The sequence below is a fragment of the Balaenoptera physalus genome (assembly GCF_965194825.1).
Source record: "Balaenoptera physalus genome assembly, chromosome: 3".
NCBI classification, from domain to species: Eukaryota; Metazoa; Chordata; class Mammalia; order Artiodactyla; family Balaenopteridae; genus Balaenoptera; species Balaenoptera physalus.
This window is the reverse complement of record NC_138890.1, coordinates 106,593,124-106,614,030: the sequence shown is the minus strand read 5'-3', so window position 1 is coordinate 106,614,030 and position 20,907 is coordinate 106,593,124. Positions and strand designations below refer to the sequence as shown.

Sequence of the window (20,907 nt, the reverse complement as noted above, 5' to 3'; positions counted from 1 at the left end):
CTCATTTTTTAAGAGTGCTATATTTCTGTGGGAAGCTTGAGAGAAGGGTAGGGTAGGCAGAATTCCAAGATGGCCACCAAGATCCCCCTCCCCCTTTTGCATTAATCCCCTCCAACTTGAGTAGGAAGGAGACTTGGGAAAGAGATGTATGTTACTCTGATGAGTATGTTACATTATGGGGCAGAAGGGATTATGCAGATGTAGTTAAGGTCACTAATCATTTCACTTTGACCTAATCAAGAGGGAAGTAGATAATCCTGGATGAACCTGACCTACTCAGCTGAGCTTCTAAAAGAGGTAAGAGAGATTTGAAGCATTAGATTCTCCTGCTAAGCTTGAAGAAGTAAGCTTTCTATGTGGTGAGAGGGTCTGTGGAGGAGGCTACAGGGCCAGGATGCGAGGGTAGCCTCTAGAAGCTGAGAATAGTCCCTAACAGCCAGCAAGAAAATAGGGTTGTTGGTCATACAACCACAGAAAACAAATTGTACCATCGGTCAGTGAGTTTGGAAGAGGACTCTAGAGTCACAGATGTGATTATAGCGCCTGCCAACACCTCGCATTTTGCCAGGTGACACCTGAGCACAGGACCCAGCCAACTCCAGTTCAACCTCCTGAGTTAGGAGAACAGTGAGGTAATGAATTTGTATTGTTTTAGGCTACTAAATTTGTGGTAATCTTTCATGTAACACTAGAAAACGAATATAGTTAAGAATGAAGCTTTTAAGCTTCACTTAAAAATTTAGAAGAGCTCTCAGCATGGCAGTGGTGGGCTGGAGTTGAGAATCTCACTGAGATGGGATGTGAGCCTTCCAGCTGGCCAGTCCTGTCTCTCCCGATGTCCACCTGACACTGAGATGGAGTATCCTCTGCAATCATTGCTCTACTCTCATTCTCACAGAATGTTACAGATGTTATTATTAAACATTTTTTTTTTCTGAACTCACTTCTCTATCAAAGTGGAAAATGAAAGATGGAGCTCCGAGGGCTCCTTGTTTCTCAAGCCCGATCTGCTCTCTTCATTTTTGAACTTGTTGGCATTTGCGATTGTGACCCCTGGAGATTAAAGCAATAATTGATTGAAAGCACCTTGTATAACCCAGACCAGATGCTTAGCAAATGTTAGTTTCCTTCCATCCAGGCTTTCTGGTAGTTGTTTTGAAACGTTTGGACACAGAATAAAGTGATTGTAAAATTCCTGGTGATTGTAAGTGGAGTACCACAACAAAATGTTGGAATCAAGCAGGAAAGACTAAGATTATATTTTGAGTAAGGTCGAGAATATAAAGAGGGAAGACAGTATGATAACCATGTAGGTGACCCCAATTTTTCCTTTCTATCTCTACTAAAATCAATGAAATTTCTCCCCAGAGCCAGGAAGGGGAGAATATCATCCCCTGTTGCAGTGTTCGCTTTCAGTTGCCTATATATTCCTGGCCTCTGGGTGAGGTTAACTGTTCAAAGGAAAGTCACACTTTCAGAACAGTTAGATATTTTTCCTCGCTAAACTACACTGAAGACACTAATTCCGTTTTTTCCCTGGCTGTAGATAGGTGAATTAGCAAGAAACCACTCCTGCATTGTCTTCTAGTCTTCAAATGAAGCCTAATTAAAGAAATATATAGTTTTTATTGAGCTGCAAGAAAAAGGGACATGGGGCACAATTAAGTTTGCATCAATAATTAAAGCCATAAAATTATTAATGTAGCAAATATTACACATTAGTAAGAAATATATTTTGTCACCAACTGCTGCATAAAATCCCTCTTTCATAATCTATAATCCAAAAGGAGAAATAGAGAAGGAATATACAAAAAACATTAGGCTTCAGCGTCAAGTTTATTGCTCCTGCAAGTAAGATGTTTGCCATATTTCAACACTACCATTTCTAAGATTCAATTGTTCTGAATCAAATTTTAAAAAGTGAGAAAAAGATATAATTGTGATAATAATAGCTTGTATGTAACATGAAGTTTTATTAGGGTAATGGAAATATTTATCAATCTTCCCAATATTTTCCTCTGATAAGGACTACAAGTTCAATATGTAGAGAGGGAAGGGTCTTCGTCTTGCCTTTGCCCCGTGTCTCTTGTCCGGCTGAACTTGAATCATTCTGCTCCCACCCTCTTTGGAGAGAGAGGGTTGGTGTCAAAGCCAGCTTTCTGATGCATGGATCACCTATTGAGAAAACTCTTTTTTTTAGTCATTAAATGTCCACTGGAGAGCGTTAAGGAATGAGTTTGTATCTCCTCCCCGCCCCCAGGCGTCCCATCCTGTACTTCTTCTAGGAAAGCCCTATCATCTGCTTCCGCAATCAGCTCTTTCCCTGCATGTATCCCATAGGCTTACATATCCTAGGCGCCAATACCTATTTAAGGAGTAAATGAACGAGGTAGCACGGAGTTGTTTTGTTCAAATCAAGATTAAGATTGCATGATTTATAAGCATCTCAATCAGGTTCCATTAGTAAATGTAATTTTCAAAAAGTGAGTTAATACCTACTATGAACAAGTTGTTGGTGATACAGGGTGAAGGAGGTTAAGTTTCCTCTCTTATAATCCAAGAGGGAAAAGATCATGTGTAAGTAGACTGTATAGACTGCCACTAACAAAATGAAATGGGGGTTTCAAAAGTGGAAAATGAATATGTAGTTAATTTGAAGACTTAGGAAAGCTTCATGGAGAAAGTGACCATTAGGATGTGTGGTAATGAATGGAAGAGATTTAAAAAGGGGGAAAGATTCTGGGTAGCCGAGTGATTAGATGTGCAAAGAAAGAGCATGAGCAAACAGAGGGAAAGTTCAGCACATGTTTGGGGATAGCTTGTGTTTCAACTTGGCTGAAGCAGTTCCCAAGCAAGACTTGAGAAATGAGGCTTTCAGAGGTGGCTTAGAGCTCTGTTGAGGTGGCCTTTGAGTGATAGCCCTGGGAGGTTAATGGCCAAACTCTGTATCATCACTCGGTACAGAATGTTCTGTGTTTTCACAGTTGGCACTATGTTCATTTAGTTTTGTGCCCTCTTTAAGTGAATTGCAGTCTCATTGGTGACTAGTTCTTCTTGATTGGATTCTCTGGCTCCGATTTCTTTTGTGTCTTTCATGGTTCTTTGCTTATGGTAAACAATAAGTACCAATGCAGTATCCACTGATTTTTTTTTTTTTCTTTGATTACTGAATTGTTTGGCTGATCAACTCCAAGGTATTGATGTTTTGTAAACCATCTTGATTTTCTCAAGAGCATCGGGGAGTAGGTATGCCCATTTTACATTGGATCAAAACAAGGTGCAGAGGTTAAGATATTTGCTTACTTTCTTCCAATGAGACCAGAACCCACATATGCTTGTTTGAAATCCTGGGCTCTTTCCTGTGTACCACATTGTTGTAATTTCTAGAACATGGAAGCTTTAACGCTTTATAAGATGTTAAAGGAAGGAAAAAGGATGCATTTCTGGGATAAGAGAGAAGTCAAAGAGCAGTCCTCTTCCTGCACTGATCCAGATTTCACTTGCAGCCAAGTACTCAGTGGGACCCAGTTAATCTTTCTCACAAATTTTAATTTTGCCTACAATTTTTTATGTCTCATTTCATCCAGTATTTGCAGGCAAAAATATATTAGAAGTCTTTTTTTTCAAGCAACACAGGGCCATCATAATAACAGCTATTATTTGCCAAGCACTTACTGTATGCTAGTCACTGTATAGCTGCTTTACACATATTACATTTATTCCTATTGGAATTCTGTGAGCCCATTTTACAGAGGAGTGATTGAACTAACTTCCAAATCTAGCTCTGCCTTCAGATTCTGAGATCTTTCCTCCTGTCTCTAAAATTACTGGTTTCTAACCAGGAATATGCTTAGTGGGTCTAGTCTGCTATTTCTTTCTGAATACATGATTCAGGTCAAGCTCTAGCCCTAGGCAAGAAGTCTTCTCCAAAAGTAGTTCCATTTGTTGCCTGATTCTAGTCTAACTACTTAGAAGCTATTAAGAGACAACAATGTAAGGTATGTTTTTTTATCTTGAAGGGACTTATACTTCAGTTAAATCAATCAAATACAAAAACAGAGGGATGACAAGTCAATGGTACATATACATCAAAAACTATGCATTCTAGAAGGCTGGCAGAAGGAGAAAGGAGATGAGGGTAGAATTCAGCCCTGAAAATTGCATAAAATGTGAATAGAAAGAAGAAATGTATACTTGGTGGGGGTGATAGAAAGCACCATGAGAAAAGGTGCTGGCTTTTGAATGTGTTTGTTTATTAAAATGCTTCCCACTCATCTCTGAATTCTCTCTTGGTTCTTCCTAATGACCTATCACAGAACTATTTTTGAGCCACTTCACATGGCCATGGTATGGAAAACTGTATAGCTCAGAGTAAGACTTAGAACCATTTAAATGCAGTTTAATGTCAGAAATCCAGCAAAGCACAAATAAGCCTAAAGGTAAAAGGGATAGTTATGGGCAATGCAAGGAAAGACTTTCTCCAGATAGTCATTATAACCTAAAACGCTAACCTCCATCTGGTTTGGACTACTAATTTAATATGTGGGTGGAGGTGTGAAATTTAAAATCTTTTGAAGAGAGTAGGGCAGTATTTAACCTCAAGAGAGTGTGATTTCTGTTGCATAATTTGAAAAAAAATGTGGTAACACCACAAACACATACATCACCTCTGATTCAAATGTTACTTGATGATGTTATCATGGATTTGTTTTCTACCCTGATACAGATATCTAATGCTAAATCACCTGGGATAAATCTGCTATGAAAGTGTTGAATTGCTTCAAAAATTTTCACTTCTATCAGGTGGTTTTCTCTAAGGCAGTGGAGCATCCAGAGACATTAGACTCACCAATCCTGAAAAACCCCAGCCTGCCCCCTTTTCTTAGCTGCTTGTATATTGTGCCTCTGAATCCTTTCTACTAATTTGTCTTACATTATTTACTTCAGCATTTAAAACAATGCCAGCAGGGTTAGGATTTCAACTTATTGTTCATTCAGGGTTGAGAACCATTGATTTAGAGTCTTCATATTAAAAAAGATGGATGTAGTGGGTTTTAGTCATAATATAAATATCATAATGGAAAAGCTCATCAAGTTGAACCAGGCTCAACCCTTTTAGGGAGAATGAGAGCTGTCCCCAGTGGGATACCAATTCTGTGCTAAAAGGTAGAAGGCTTTCAGGAACTTGCCTAAAGACTTTTAAGAAATTAGAACTTGAGTCTTCTGTCTCCAAATCCTGTGTCCTTTCTACCAGGTTATTTAATATCTGTAATTGTGTATGATTTGCTCAAATATCACAGCCTTGGGAGAGGTTTTCTTGGACTGTTCAATCGAAAATAATCTTTCTCTAGCAAATTACCCTGTTTCATATTATCTTTTCATAATAATACACTATTTGAAATCATAGAAAGTAGTTCCATGGGAGCAGGGACCTTCGCCATCTTGTTCACTGCCACATCTCCAGCATCTAGAGCAGTGATTTGTATACAGTTGTTGAATGAATGAATCAGTGAGAATTTTGCATTCCTACAAACATGTCAATTTCATCATGTGCCCTATGTCTAGATAGAGGTGGAACAAGGACACTTTTAATAGGATACGAGGTTTCTCAGAGCAGCAGCTGCATTTGAGGCAGAAAATCAATTTCTACCCTGGATGACATTTTCAAAAGAGGTGTATCTGGTAGCATGGAATCTTCTATCTGACAGGGCTTATGTCAAAATACTAGGATGTCTAGATGAGTGGCCCACATTCTATAGAGAGGGTGTGCCATTCAAAGATGCCCTGAACTGTGTATGCAGTTTAGCCCTTGTTCTAACAGACTTTCTGGCTGCACAAATAAGAGAGTGACAGCGACTTTGTGAGCGTACTTAACGTTCAGCAAGACAGTTTGCATGCAAATGCAAATATGCACAGACATTTTATAAGCTTTGTGGGGAACAAATATGGGATGCAGATTCCCCAAGTTAGCTAGTTTTTGCAATATTTTTGGTAATAAGGTGGAGGGTACCTGTCTGGTATGTTCTCAAATATTTAAAACACAGCCATTGTTTAAGACTTGAAATTCACAATAAGATGGAGACAATATCAGGAAAAATGTAGACTATTTATCACAATTTATGCAAAGCATGTTAAGTAAATGAACCCAACCAGTTGTCATGTACACACCATCGTGCTAAGGAATGCTTTTCCTCCTGGTATTTGTTAGTGAGGAAAATCATTACCAAAGCGATTTAGCTAATTCATTACCATGTTTGGAATTAAGCATTTTTAACAGTTATCTACTTCCCATTGTCTGCCTGGGACAAACCTTGTCTTGTCAGTAAAGTACTTAGCTCTCTGCTGCCAGAATTGAGATAGGGTCATCAGAATCCTCTTGTAAACTCAGGAAGATAAAGACAGGGAAGCTGGCTCCTGACCGGGAGTCAGGTTGGTGAGGGGTTGGAGGGGCTGGGGCTGGGGGTCATGGAGGAGGGAGTGGGGAGAACAAAAGGGCAGATTTGGTTTTATTTCTGGGCAGAATGAGGCAGCTGCTTACTTTGTGCCATTCAGCATCCTAGGAAGTATTTGTATTTCTTTCATTCCTCTTCTTCCTCTCCCACTTCTCAGGCAAACACATACATATGCGCACACACACACACACACACACACACACACACACACATACACACACTCCTTCTTTAATAAGGAGACATGGCTTTTATTTTATAACTAGAGAAGAGACAATACTGCAGGTAGAAGAAAATTATTGATTAATGTTCTCATGCATTTGGAAATAACTTTTAATAGGTCTTTTCCTGAGCTAGAAAAAGAAGGTGGCTATAAATTTGGGGCTTCTACTATGTACCTGGTTTCATCTTAGAAGAATTAAATACACTTTCAAAATTTCATTTAATGTAAAACTTAGATGAGACTTTGGTAGGAGGAAGATCTTAGGCTCTTAAAATTAGGTAAGCAATAGGAAACCTTCCTAAATGGGAAGCCAGCTTTTTTGCAGACAAGTGTGTCCACTTCAGAATTTTCCTTGGGGCTGGATTTTTTTTTTTAAATGGGAACACAGGATTAAAAAGGGTATGGGTTTTTATCCTTGACTCCCAAGAAAGTTTACAGTTTAAAAACATTTAAAAAACTAAAACTGATAAAAATAAGCTAAAGTAATGAGAAGGCCATCAATAAGTTGACTATTGCAATTATAAATTAATAGAGGTGGCTCCTTTTGACCTGCCCCAGATGTCATGTCAATTGATTAAATGTTCTGAGACAACGAAATGGAAAAAGACAACTTTACTATAATGCTTCAGGCAGGGAATATTTTTATTTTGCTATTAGGAGCACATCCACATGTCAGTGACCAATTCCATTTGGAAAAAAGACACTTTGGGGGATATGTACGATTAGAAAAAATCTCCAAGGTGAATCTTAGGTCTGAACTAACCACCTCTGTTATTTTTAGTTGACATTAGGAATCATAAAAGATAGCATTTTAGGCTTTATTTTGACTCAGGGCAGAAGAATTGTTGGTTCCATCTCTCCTAGGTATCATGGGCTGGCAAAGCCCTGCTGGGCTGGTAACCTTAGCAGACATTGCCAGGGGCATGGCCTGCATTGGGGTCTCTGCATGGCCTGCACTGGGGTCTCTGCACGTCTATGACAGGGACTATATTGGAAAAGGTGTCAAGGAACTAACAGATTTTCAGCTGCATTCTCCTACTAGCCATTCTGAGTGTGCTGAGGATGCTATCTTTTTGTGGGTGATTTGGCAGCTATGGGTTTGCCTTCTGAGACATTTGTTTGAGCCTCAGCTTCTCTTTAGTGATGGGGTGAATCTGAGAGGAAAAAAGATCATTTCCCTTTTTTTTCTACTAGAAAAATGTCTTGCTGTAAAAAATAATAGAACCTATCTTTATAACTTCTCAATAGGAGATGAGAAACCCTGGTTGAAAGAGAGGTATATTTGATATTTGGGAATAGTTGATAAACTAAGATTGACCATGTGCCTGTAATTTGATCAGCTATAAAAAAACTGGTTGTCTGGCAGGCAGAACTAAATCCCTAATCATTTGAAAAATGGTCTGTTGAGTGGACCCATAGACACATAATCTCACATCTCCTAGCCTCTTAGATCAGGAAGCTGTTACTTATTGGGGCCTAAACACCATTGCAATGGGCCCTGGCTCTGTCCCTTCAAGATACAGGCAGCAGTCCCTTTGTGTCCCCAGAGACCTTGATTAATGTAATATTTAGCACATCTGTTTCAGGTCAAACAATCATATTTCTCTGACCTTCTCACCTGGATTTCTATTCTAGTCATTTCTTATTTTTACTGTTTTCGCTATCACCTTTTTTTATTATAACATGTCCCTTTTAAAATGCGGAACATCTAAACAGAGCATAATGTTTAAAAGTACTTATAATGCTGGTCATAAGAAAGGAGTAGAGAAAGTCATGACTTTTGACTCTTCAACTTTTTAAAATACACACTTATTCACTGTCAGTTTTAGTGACCAAATTTATTGCTGGTTCATACAACTTGAATGATTTATTCTCGCTTACATTAACAACAGGCTCTGGAAACCAAGAACATCATTCAGTTACAAATACAATATGTCCCAGGCATTGTGTTCAACTCCAGAGTGAGAAAATGGTGGTCCTCACTGTGCTGGAGCTCATGGTCAATGAGGGGATGGAACGCTAATTAGGCAGTAGAATTTGTTACAACCCAGCAGTATTTGTTTTTGTGGTAAGAGGAAGAATAGGATGGTAAGAAGTCATACAAAAGGGATACCAGTGGTCAGGGGAGCCTTCCTGGAGGAAGTGTTATCTAATTTGAGGACTTCAGGAGCCCCTCTGTAGATCAATGGATAAATGAAATGTAGCTGATCTGATGGCAGTATATATACAGTCACCCAGTTCTGTCCACCCAGTGTGCTGTATTTTGCTATAACTTGAAAACAGAAACAGCAGTAAGACACCAAGTGGGAAGAGACAATATGATTTCCTGGGTCTCACCTACTTTAAATTCTGTTCTTTAAGAAATTACATTTGGATATTAGCTTTTTTATCTTATTTGTAATTTTGAAAAAGTATTACTCTTTCAAAACTCATTACAATAGCTGCATTGTTCTTTTAGGGATAAATCAGTTTCTTTTCAACAAATACTTAGGATGGTTAATAAACAATTTGCTGTTTCTTTATTCTCATTTGTGCTAGTATGAAGAATCCTTAGGAGATCTTTGAAAAATTATTTTTATCTAGAGATAACAATGCAGAAGGGTAAATTGTTTGGCAAAGAATATGAAGCATATGGGCAGAGATACAGGAATTTACTGCATTTATAAGTCTCATTATGACTCTATAAAATGCAGCATCATTTGTCAGTAAATCAAAGCTTATAAAAGTAGCGATTGTGAATGCAGTTGGTTGTAGTATCAAGAGAATGAGGATTAGGAGTGTAACTGAGATTCCTTTTATGATAAATTATCTAGCTCCTGGCTACCGTGTATGAGCTCTATTAACTGCCTATAAATTGTTCATCATAAAATCTAGTTCATTCTTGTTAATTAGGCCAAGGCTTTTATGAAGATTTTTCCTCTTCTCTATGAAAGCCTAGGCTGACAGGAGAGTAGCTACACCAGAATACTGAGGAAGAAAAGGACCCTCTGCTAAGTATAATGCTGTGTTCTTTAAAAACTAATAATTAAAAGAGAAATTCCTGAATTAAAATTACTTTGGCTTCTTACTAGTGAAAATGGAATCGTTCTTTGTCGTCACAGAAGGTTAAATACAGCCAAAATAATTGCGTCTTCCAATTTTAAATTCTCTCAATCAATATTGCAAGAAAGGAAGGGTGTATGTATAACAAAGACTGGATATACCCATTACAAATGATTAATACCAAGCAAGTTCCAGAAAAACAAATAGACATAACAAATGTTTCCGGCATATCATTCCACGTCATTTTATTATGCATTTTTTCCCATGAAACTGAACTTTTATGCAAAATTATCTTGGAGGAAATCTTGTATTTGTTACTCATCTCCAATTTTTTTTCTGTTGTATTTTGCTTTTCATGGTGCTCACATAAGTGATCAACTGGCAGTGAATGTTATGTTTATATTATCTCATATTTTGCATTGCTAACTGGGTCCCTTGATACCATTTAAGGTGCATCCCTAATCAGCTCTCGCGTTTCACACTTCCCTTGCAATCTCTGGATTTTATGAAGAGTAGACACGCCATGCCCCAGTTCTGGACGCCAAAGTGGTTGTGACTTCAGGAAGTCCCAATAGTCAGAGCCACAGGCTGAGTCAAGCCGTGTGATTGCTCCCCTGAGATGCAGTTAGCAAGCCTCTCTGACAGAGGCCAGAGGCAAGGAACAGTCAAAGACTAGAAAAGTCAAGTCTGTTTGCACACTCTCCTGTGCTTAACACCGATTATGGTGCAATTAAGAATGGTCAGAAGCACTGTTATATTTGGGAACCCCAAATAACAGCCTAACTTGGGGGGAAATGGGAAAATCAGTTCAAAGCAAGGAAAAGTAGTTCTTAAATTTTTTTTTTTTTAAATGGGATTTTTGCTTAAGCTACTTCTCATTTAACTTTGTAAATGCTAATTAGCTAACAGTGAAAGAAATTGTAGGACTGTTAGGTAAACTGTGTTTCCTTTCTAAGATCTTATGGACACTTAGGGTTTGTCTCACGCCTTTGCACTTCACAGGACCCTACTTTCTATTTTTCCTGGTCCAGCTTCTGGGTAATGTTGCTGGCTCCACAAGACTATAGTGCAGATAAGAGCTCATCTAAATTCATTCTAAAGTAGATGGTTAGGAAGACAGTGTAGTTCCTTGCACTGAGTAATAGTAGGGGCTCTGCAGGGGGCTTACTTGGATGGACTGTGGTTTGAATCAGTTAACTTTAACACTACGGCTATAGTAATGCCCTAGAGGTCTTACCGGTGAATACCTTGGGGGAAATAAATTGCAACAGGCTTAAACATAATTATAGAGAGACTTCTTAAGCTTTGACTAGTTCAGTTTTAATTGAAAGAAATTATTTTTCCCTTGAAAGACTGAAAAGAAAAGCCTTTAGAACATGATATTTATTTCAACAAATTGTTGTAAAGAATCTTTTTTTTAAAAACAAACAAAAAACTGTTCATTTTTTATTATCATCATCACCATCATTATTTTTATTATAATCAAATATTGAATTATAATGCATGGACAGTGGTCCCAGTTTTCCCCAAATAATTGGGCTCTTTTCTGAACCTCTTTTCAAGCTTTGAATAGGTAAATAGAAATGAATAAATATCAGATTTGGGTGTAGAAATCTTACTCTTATGGACTGAATGTTTGTGTCCCCCCACCAACCCTGCAAATTCATATGTTGAAGTCCTAACCCCCAATGTGATGGTAGTAGGAGGTATTATTAGGGGTTTTTGGGAGGTGAATTGGTTGAGATGAAGTCATGAGGGTGGAGCCCCTGTGATGGGATTAGTGTCCTTATAACAGGAGGAAGAGACATTAGAGCTTCCTCTCTCCACCATGTGAGGATACAGCAAGATGGTCGACTTCTGCAAGCCAGGAAGAAGACCTTTGCCAAGAGTTAAATCTGTGGGCACCTTGATCTTGGACTTCCTAACCTCCAGAACTGTGAAAAATAAATGTCTTTGTTTAACCCACCCAGTCTATGGTATTTTTTTGTTATAGCAGCCTGAGCTGACTAATACTCTTAGCTTATGGCAAAATTTCTCCCAACCACAAGGACCAATATGTAGCAATGGTGAAAGCATGCAAAGAAGTGCCTGGGCAGATACGGGAAGAGGAATCATGGTGAAGGCACAAATAGATTTTAGGAAATCATCCCCCAAATAGCCCATACCACTTAGGCTTTTTTTTTTGTTTTTTTTTTTTTTTTGATGAGAACTAGTCAGATGGTTTCACCTAAATGCAAAGGGGCTGGGAAATGGAGTTTCTGGCAGAATAGGCACTTTCCAGTAACAACTCTACACTGTGGAGAGGAGCACATGTCTTTGGCGGACAGCTGATGGTCTGCGACACCACATTTTGTATGTTACTTTAAGCTTAGAAGATGCTTTTTACAGCTATATACTCTTTGAATTTTAAGGCCACTTTAGTTACAAGCAAAGTTTTTTAATGCCTGCACATTCGATCAGTTCAGTTGACTGGCCAATTAACTGAGTGAAGTCAATCCACTTCGTTGTCTGACTGAATTTCCAATTGTTTGGCTGAATGGAATGGTTACTTTGGCATACAGTTTGTGCAGTAGTCCTATATAGATATAATCACACTGCAGCTGGTGTAAAATTTGTCTTTGTCACTACATTTATTTTTCTAGACACTGTCACCTTCCCTAATTTCCTTTCCCAAGTTCTTTTTAGAATGCTCCGTTGTCCTAGCTTATTCAGAAGAGTGCTTCTTTCAGAGCTTAGCTGAGAGTATACAGACCAAGTTTGTCTCAGTATTTTCAACACAATCTAGTTTGTATGTTTTATTTTTGCTGTCAATACCCGATGGGGTCAATCCTACAGACCTCTTGTTTTTGGGAAAAAAAAACCTCTCTTGTAGTACTGTGTTGATGGTCAGACTATTAGCTATATTGAAAAGATATCTTAAAAACCAGAGCACGGGGGCTTCCCTGGTGGCGCAGTGGTTGAGAATCTGCCTGCTAATGCAGGGGACACGGGTTCGAGCCCTGGTCTGGGAAGATCCCACATGCCGCGGAGCAACTGGGCCCGTGAGCCACAACTACTGAGCTTGCGCGTCTGGAGCCTGTGCTCCGCAACAAGAGAGGCCACGATAGTGAGAGGCCCACGTACCGCGATGAAGAGTGGCCCCCGCTTGCCATAACTAGAGAAAGCCCTCGCATAGAAACGAAGACCCAACACAGCCAAAAATAAATAAAATAAATAAATAAATTTATAAAAAAAAAAAAAACCAGAGCACATTACTGCAGATTTTTAAAGGAAATTTTTTATTTTATCTCTACTTTACTTCTTAGGCTTTCAATCTGTATTTTTCTATCTTTGATTTTAGGGTGTTATCTCAGGCTTACGTTTATGCCTAGCAATATGCTTTTATAAAGCCAGCCTCAACATGGCAAAAGTCTCTACAGTTGGAGAAATTTGGAGTCAAACACTTAACATCGATTATGCACTTATATTTAAAGTGCAGGAATTCAATAAAATGATCCATTGACAAATCATGAGTGCCTTTTCTAAGCCCTATGAAGGCTGCACATAGAAATGAGTGATTGCCTCCAAGGAACTTACACTCTGGGACTTAATCACAGCACCTGGCACAGAAGAATTTGGTGGAGAGGACGGGGCATGCGAAAAAAATGTTAACTAGTAACCAAAGATAGCCCACAATAAAAGCCTAATGAGTATTGTGAGAGATCAGTTCTCTGGATGATCAGCAGAGAGAGGGAATCATCATGGTCTAGAGCAACTGGGAAGAGAACACAGCGTGAGCCTTTAGGATGGATGTAAAGGCAGGATGTTGTTCAGATAAACTGAGAAGTGAGGCAGCCGTCTCAAAAAGGGATACGTGTAAACGAAATTGCAGCCCCTGGAATCCATACAATGTTTTTAAGTAACAGCGAATAGATTTTTCTACAGGGAACTGAGGGTTCGTGAATGAAAATAGCAGCTTAAATGTTGGAAAGATAGGTTGCTATCAGATTGTGGAGAGCTCTAAATGTCAGTTTGATAAGTGTGGCCTTTATTTTATATTCAGTTGGGAACCATTGGAGATTTGGGGATGATCTATTTATTGACAGCAACCTGGAGCCTAAATTTGTCCCTAGCTTCAGATTTATCTCCCAAGCCCGGATTTCGAAAGTTATTACAATTTAAAGCACAGTGATGTTGGTCACTCCCTGGACTCCACCTCCTGTTTCACCTCCAACACACAGAGTGAAGAAGAAATAAGCTGCCACAGGGACATTGCTTTCTCTACTTTACCAAGACAGAGTGATGTACATTCATTCACTTTTTCTTTTGGGGCATCTGTCTAAGAAGAAGCTGTGTCCTATTGCAGAATTGAGTCTGAGGGGTGTGAGGAGTATACGTATATCTCTCCTTTGAACTTTGAAGGAGATTGTCTACTGTTAACATAAAAAGAAGACTCCTCACAAGTCATTAGCTTTCAAGCAGAATGACCTACACGTTGCGAGGTACTCTGCCTCTTGGACAAATATAGGAAGAACTGATTGTGGCATAGCCCTTGACTACAGAGCATCAACGAATAACCACCTGCATAGCTTTTTATACTTCTGAGTTTTGTATGTAATGGTTTGCAGTTGCGACCATGTGGCAAATGCAACAAGTTGACCATACTAGTACCGAGTTTATCTACACCATCTGCTGTCATATTGACATCTGCTTCCTTCAACATAGCACCCTCCTTTTTCTTAGATATGTTCTGTTATTTCTTCTTTTCCTTCTTTATTTCAAGTCATATTCACTGATATCTGTACCATTTCATGATATCAAAAAAGGAGGCTTTCAGTGAGGGAGTAGTGGAAGGCAGGGACAGACAAGTGGTCAAAGGGCTCAGTAGGAAAAAAGTCATAATTCCTGGGCCCTGAAAACCGTGTAAAAAGGTGAGAAAGTATCCGGAGGAAGCATGAGAGAGAAATGAGGGTTTAATTTGGGATTAACAAAAGCACCAGAAATAGCTGAGGGGAGACAGGAGAATGAGGACCATGGATGTACGGGGTGATGGCAGAGCATCTCACAGAGATTAAGGTGGAATTAATCTGTTCATTGGAAAGATACTTCAAATTTTTGACAACACATTCCAACAGCAGTAACTCCAAGTAGCCTTCTGAAATCAGGGATCAACAGGTGAAGGCTTACTTTAACTTTATTCTTAAAATACAGTCAAGATTAACTTGTACAAACCACTTTTTTTTTTTTGTTTGGTGTTTTAGTTTGTTTCCAACACACCGCTTCACTTCATTTTTTCACTTATCCTCACAAGGTAGCTGTGAGTTAGCTTACCATCATCAGGCAAATCTCCTGGCTCCCAACTCTTAGCTAATTCTATTAGAAAACACTGACTTTAATTGTGTATAGAAGGTGAAAATTTTTTCTATTAAACAGTCACCAGATTTTTAGAACGAAAGCTAAATTTCAGGAAGCTCTTGGAATTCCAAAGAATAGAAAGGTATAGAAAAGAGCAAGTGTGTAGTCAGTCTGAATCAACAGGATTCACCTGGGCATTATTTGAGTTTTTGGCCCCTGAAGCCATGGGTCAATGGTACAAAAATAGACACTCACCTCTGACAAAGAAAAGCATGGATGCTGGCATGGGAGGACATAGCTCCTTTTCTTTCAATCCCAGATCAAATTTAAACCTGCGATTTTGGAGCTTACTCATCAGAGGAGAAATATCATGAGCTATTTGCTCTCTCTGCTGTAACACAGCTCTGGCAAGCCTGGAAGTTATGTTGAGATCGTCAAATCTATAGTCAAGGACCATCTTTGTGAATCATGAAACCATATGCCACTGGTTGTCTGAATCGAAAAAAAAAAAAAAAACAAAAAACCCAACAACAAAAACAAAAAACCCAACTCTACACCAAGGAAATCAGTGATGTGATCAGACAGTGCCAGCGCCCTTTGACCATCTTACACCTTCTCAATCTATACATTAAAAAAAAAAAAAAATCTTTGCTACTGCCTGAACCATGTAAAATACCAGAACTCCTGTAGTGTTAACAAGGAATAAAGATCTTGCACCAGATGGTGCCTCTTGTCTCCATCTATCTCTAGCCCAAACAATCTGCCAGAGTTTTGAAGAAAAATGCAATGTGATCATGTTGCAAAGTATATGAAGAAACAGTATGAAAAGTAATCTGGCTCAAGCAATGGAACCCAGAAGGAAGGGGATTATTATGACTCTTTGAGCCTAGGAATCAGGGTACTGCTAGCTCTGCATTTTAGTCTGTAATACAAATGGTATGCCCAGGCACGGCTGGAGGGCGAACATCGCACCTGAGATATCTCTGTATCTCTGCATCTCTGCAACATATTGATATCAGTCAATATGGTTGAAATTTCAGGAATTCATCTGGATATTTTGTTTCTATAAAACAGAATAAACTGTTTGATGACTTTTAAAAAACTAACAAGCTAAGAAGGGAGAGTTCACAGGAGAACTTATTATTTAATGTTTATTTCTGTATTTGCCCTGCAGTTCTGAATTTGGCCATCTTGGTGATGAGATCTTGGGTACAGTTTGTGCATCTCCTTTGCAGAACGTTCTTAAAAATGTTTAAAATAAGCTTGGATAGTTTTTTTTGGTTATTTCTCTGCTTCTCCATATGACTTTTGTGGCCACAATATTTTCAGGTATCTTCCTGCCCTCTCGTACTTTGATCGTGGTATTGTTACCTCTTTGCCATAAGATCTTTGATCTTTTATTATCTTTAGATTTTATCTAACACCTATAGAGTTCTAAAGTGTTTTATGATCAGAGATTATTTAATGGGAAAGAAAATAGCTTTTCAGGTCTTTTCTAGATACAACTCATTTGAACAGATAACTTTGGTTTTTTAAAATAAATTTATTTATTTTATTTATTTATTTTTGGCTGCATTGAGTCTTCGTTGCTGCACGTGAGTTTTCTCTGGTTGCAGTGAGGGGGGGCTGCTCTTCCTTGTGGTTCACGGGTTTCTCACTGCAGTGGCTTCTCTTGTTGTGGAGCACGGGCTCTAGGCACGCGGGCTTCAGTAGTTGTGGCTCGTGGGCTCTAGAGCACAGGCTCAGTAGTTGTGGCTCACGGGCTCTAGAGCACAGGCTCAGTAGTTGTGGCGCACGGGCTTTGTTGCTCCGCAGCATGTGGCATCTTCCCGGTCCAGGGCTTGAACCTGTGTTCCCTGCACTGGCAGGCGGATTCTTAACCACTGCGCCACCAGGGAAGCCCTGAACAGATAACTTAGTTTTATATTTACTTTTGGTGCTTGGACTGGAAGTATCTAAATGGCAAGCCTAGAAAATAATGGTGATTTGATAGAAGGTAGCTCATTGTTGCTACTCAGAGTGTGGTCTGAAGACTGACTTAGATGAGCAAACTGGTAAAGGTCTATGATGAGACATACAGAAATTGAGTCATCATTTAGAAACTTCCATAGCAATTTGACATAGCTGTGACATCCAAGCATGTGATCACTTTTCCAGAAATTCCTTTTACTTTAGCTTACCAAAGTTTCAGTCCATTATGGATTGGAGGAAATAAGAACTGTGTTCACTACCACAGATAGTTTAACAAGCACCACTTTTTTTTTTAATAAGTATTTTAATTAATTAATTAATTAATTTTATTTTTGGCTGTGTTGGGTCTTCGTTTCTGTGCGAGGGCTTTCTCCAATTGCGGCAAGCGGGGGCCACCCTTCACCGCGGTGCGCGGGCCTCTCACCATCGCGGCCTCTCCCGCTGCGGAGCACAGGCTCCAGACGCGCAGGCTCAGCAGTTGTGACCCACGGGGCTAGTTGCTCCGCGGCGTGTGGGATCCTCCCAGACCAGGGCTCGAACCCGTGTCCTCTGCATTGGCAGGCAGACTCTCAACCACTGCGCCACCAGGGAAGCCCGAAGCACCACTTTTTTATTTATTTATTTTTTTAATTGAAGTATAGTTGATTTACAATGTTGTGTAAGTTTCTGGTGTACAGCAAAGTGATCCAGTATCTATCTATCTATCTATTCTTTCTCATATTCTTTTCCATTATGGTTTATTACAGGATATTGAATATAGTTCCCTGTGCTATACAGTAGGTCCTAGTTGTTTATCTATTTTATATATAGTAGTTTGTATCTGCTAATCCCAAACTCCTAATATATTCCTCCCCCACTCCCTTTTCCGCTTTGGTAACCATAGTTTGTTTTCTATGTCTGTGAGAAGCACCACTTTAGAGTCCGTAATTCCATCATTTTATGTAAGATGGATCAAAATAGAGACAATGGATCCACCCACGACAAGGAGTTTAGAGCAGTCATCTAGTTATGTGTTAACCATTACTCAGGAGCTTTAATGGTAGTTGTGGAAGGAAGGGAATACATCCATCTTGGAAATACTATCCAGGAGAAGGAACAGGATGAAGTCCTGAATTGAACCGGCCGTGTAACAAGGAGGCACATGCTGCCCCAATATTAGCCTGCATGGTGTTGCTCCCAATAGATATGGAAAAACTTCATTGGCAATAGAGCCTTGAAAACACCAGGAATTCTGACTTTTTAGTTTTAAGTTAGTGATGGCAAAACATCTATTTAGAAATTTATAGTGAACCATGAAAGACTGTGGACCACAGCTGAAGAGTTCAATGTTAGAAACTTAGAACAGATGGGAAATTCTTCCTGATAGTTTTACTGAGAAAGAGAGGTTCCCGCTTCACATTTTCTGATGTTTGAAATAACATTATTTGCAACTTTCCTTCTTTTTCCTTACAAGGTAGATGCAATACATGGGAATGGATGAAGGACACATGCTCAGACCACTCCTGCCTTTGCAGGACGTGTTGGCATATTCCAAGCACTGAAAAATGCCATAGCTGATAGCCCATAATAAAAGTAGCAAAGCCTGCTTAATGATGATGTATGTCAATGATGTTCTAAGGAAAATATTTTTTGGTATCTCAGATTTGAATTTTGTCAAAGAAATAATATTAGAAATAAGTAATGGTTAACTCTCTCCAGGTTATTTCCATAAAACCTGTTCTTTTTTTCTTTAACCCTTGAATAGAGTTGAAATAATGTTATTAGTGCTAACAACAGTATTACTATGATTTCTGATTTCTAATTGTACTATTATTAATGATGTTAATTTATTTAAAACTTTTTGTAAGTTTATAGGGTTTTTATAGACTGTAATAATGATCCATGTGGACAACCATTTATATTGTTTCTTCTGTGGAAATTCTATTTCAGAGTTGTGGCTAGAGGAATGAGTGGCACTTCATCTGATTCACAGTACACACACACACACACACACACGAACACACACAACCCCAGACACACATAACTACCAGATAGTCTCTTTTGACTTACTGGTGCTGGTAGCGAAGGAAATGTTGGGACTTATTTAAAGATTCATCCCTCTAGGTTTAGGAAATATAGGAGTTCACCCAAAATGTAGTGTGGATTGTTTGTTTTTAAGGTATATATTATAGCTGTATTGGCTTCACATTTGGAAAGAAGTTCATGTCATTTTATGTTCTTTTATCAAATACCTAACCCACTCCCATTTCAGCTCTGCTACCCAAGGAAGAGGCACAATTCCACTTGCTACTGGGCTCCTAGGGGAATGAAGAGTAGAATGATATCTCTCCCTAAGCTTTGGGAGGCTTGCTGAGTATGAAGCTGACACTGAACAAATGGCAGAGGCCAAGACAGTGTCAGCTAAATAATCTCCCTTTCAGGTTATTAACGCATAGAAAATGTATAGGCAAAGTTATAATTTCTGTTTTTTCTGTTTTTCTTTCTTGACCATCCTTCTAAAACTTGCCATTGCCTCTCCTTTTCATGTGTGTGTGTTCTCCCCTCTGTGTGGGCATCTTTGATGAGCAAGGAGGGCCTGCTTACGCATTGCACATCATTCGGGCTGTCGTCTGGTGTGCCGGGTATTTCAATGCGATTGCATCTCTATTCATCTCCTGACAGAAGTGGCAATGGTGCAGACAGGGGTATTTGTTATTGAAACAAACAAAGCGTGTGGTGTTAGAGATTTGTATGCAAAACCTTCACAACAAAACTAAGTAGCTATTTACTTTAAATATGCCAATTAACTGTTACTAATGTACAGTGCACTTCTAGGTTAAGGATGATTGATAGTAACACGCAGTGAAATGTTCTTCAACTACAGTCAGGAAATGTAAATGTACAAAATGGAAAGAACCAGCGGGCTGACAGCACTAGTTACATGTTTCAAAACAACACTTTCGAATTGTTCCCTTATTGTTCTTTCATCCTTTCTCGGTTCTGCACTTCCACAGCCTGGTAGCCAACAGTGTACTAAGAAAGTTTCGGAAAAAAAAATGTTTTAGTATGAAGTAAACATCACGGGCCTAATCTCATTTGTTTCACTCAGGCAGAACTCTTAGGAACCATAGTGGGAGTTTTGCTTGACTGAAGAGAATAGTCTTGTCTCTTGTAAATGTCTGACATTGAATCTGTTGCTATTACCAAACTAATTAAAAGGAGAGATGACTTCTCCTTTAGTTTCTATGTCCTGTCTCAGCAGTCACTTCTTCATTTGCTCTAGACCAGCACCACCCAAAAGTAATACAATGAAAGGCACAAATGCAAGCCACATATATATTTTTAAATTTTCCAGGGCCCAAATTTTAAAAAGCAAAAAGAAACAGGTGACATTAATTTTAATAACATTTTATTGAATGCAGTCTAGATTATCATTTTAACATGAAATTGATATAAAATAAGGTATTTTGCATTTTTTTTCTTCACACTAAGTCTGTGAAATTTGGTATATTTTATGCTTATTCAGAAGAATTGGCTTTTGCCATTTCAGAAGAACCACATCTCACGTTTCTGGTAGCTTTCCATGGTCAGTGTCTACTATATGGAAGAGCACAGCTCTTAATGTCACCGTTTGAAGATCAGTGTAGTGTCCTTTATTAAAATGTTTACTTTGGACAGTCAGGAAAAGCTGGATACGCATCCTGAATCAACACAACGATGCAATTACTGTTCAATTCTGCCAATTACTGTTAAAGCCCATTGTTTTGTCGTGGAAAGATTAGTGAAATTCATAAATTCAGTCAGCTGACTGACGATTTTATAAAGCTACCTGGCTGTTAAAATGCTAAAATGTTTGTGCCATGGATACTGTGTATATATTGTTTTAGTAAAATTTCAAGAGAAAAAAGG

General features: G+C 38.8%; 2 long non-coding RNA genes across 4 annotated transcripts in view; both read left to right on the top strand.

Annotated features, from left to right (window-relative positions):
- Positions 1 to 15,670, top strand: part of LOC309659048 — a 93,320-nt gene extending 77,650 nt beyond the window's left edge. Inside the window, exon 2 of the long non-coding RNA XR_014262543.1 lies at positions 12,644 to 15,670. This is a non-coding gene — a long non-coding RNA (uncharacterized lncRNA). The remainder of the gene's footprint in view (positions 1 to 12,643) is intronic.
- Positions 1 to 20,907, top strand: part of LOC309659020 — a 159,387-nt gene that overhangs the window by 112,669 nt on the left and 25,811 nt on the right. The gene's annotated exons all lie outside the window — the stretch shown is intronic.